Here is a 1,092-nt window from a genome sequence, read left to right on the forward strand (position 1 = left end):
GTGATCCGATATGATAAAGGGAATTTCCTTGCGACTTCTAATGAACCTGTTGATTTTCCCCTTGATACAGCTACTATTGAAGCGTTGGCAATCAGACGTGGTGTGTAATTAGAAAATCAAGTGGGAACGAATAAGCTGATGATTCAATCGGATAGGTTAGAGATAATCGAGATATTGAAGGATGGAGGTTTAACGGTGATGGAAGCGGCACCAATTGTTGAAAATATTTGTATTCAGACCACATCGTTCACAAAATTATATTTTACTTATTGCTCTAGTTATGCACATTTTGCTACTAATTTGTTAGCTAAGGAGTGTGATACTGAACCAAATGCTTGGTTTGAGGATCCACCAACTTTTATTTTGTCCCTCCTAATTGATGATGTAAATGCTATGTGATTAATAAAATATTGCAGTAGAGTCTTGCTGCTTACCCTAAAGAAAAACTCGGGAGGGCCGCCCTTCCAAACACGAATCTCCTGAGATCTATAAGAAAACTTTTGACAATTCATGCCCCACCTGATTCCCCCCCCCCCCCCACACGGATAATGTGGAAATAAATATCACATCGTTAGACATCGCCCATGCTCTGCGCGAGTCCATCATGTCAAGTATGTCATCAGGACCCTGCTGCACCACACCACCGACACCTGCGGTTGTTAATGTGGTAGATGAAACACCGCTCAACCTCCTGTCCACCTCCATCCATATGTTGTTCCAAAACTATCGCAGGCACCGGGGGTAAGTGATACGTCCCCGACGTATCCATAATTTCTGTCGTTCCATGCTTGTTTTATGACAATACTTACATGTTTTGCTTGCACTTTATGATGATTTCATGCATTTTCCGGAACTAACCTATTAACAAGATGCCACAGAGTGCCGTCTCTGTTTTCTCGTCGTTTTTGGTTCCGGAAGAGGCTGTTCGGGCAATATTCTCGGAATTGGACGAAATCAACGCCAAACCTCCTATTTTCCCGAAGGCTCCGAACACCGAAGAAGAGCTCGGAGAGGGGCCGCAGGGCCACCACACCATAAGGCGGCGCAGCTCGGCTCGGGCCCGCGCCGGCCTCGGTGTGGGGCCACCCTGTC

The sequence above is a fragment of the Lolium rigidum genome, chromosome 7 (assembly GCF_022539505.1).
Source record: "Lolium rigidum isolate FL_2022 chromosome 7, APGP_CSIRO_Lrig_0.1, whole genome shotgun sequence".
Lineage (NCBI taxonomy): Eukaryota > Viridiplantae > Streptophyta > Magnoliopsida > Poales > Poaceae > Lolium > Lolium rigidum.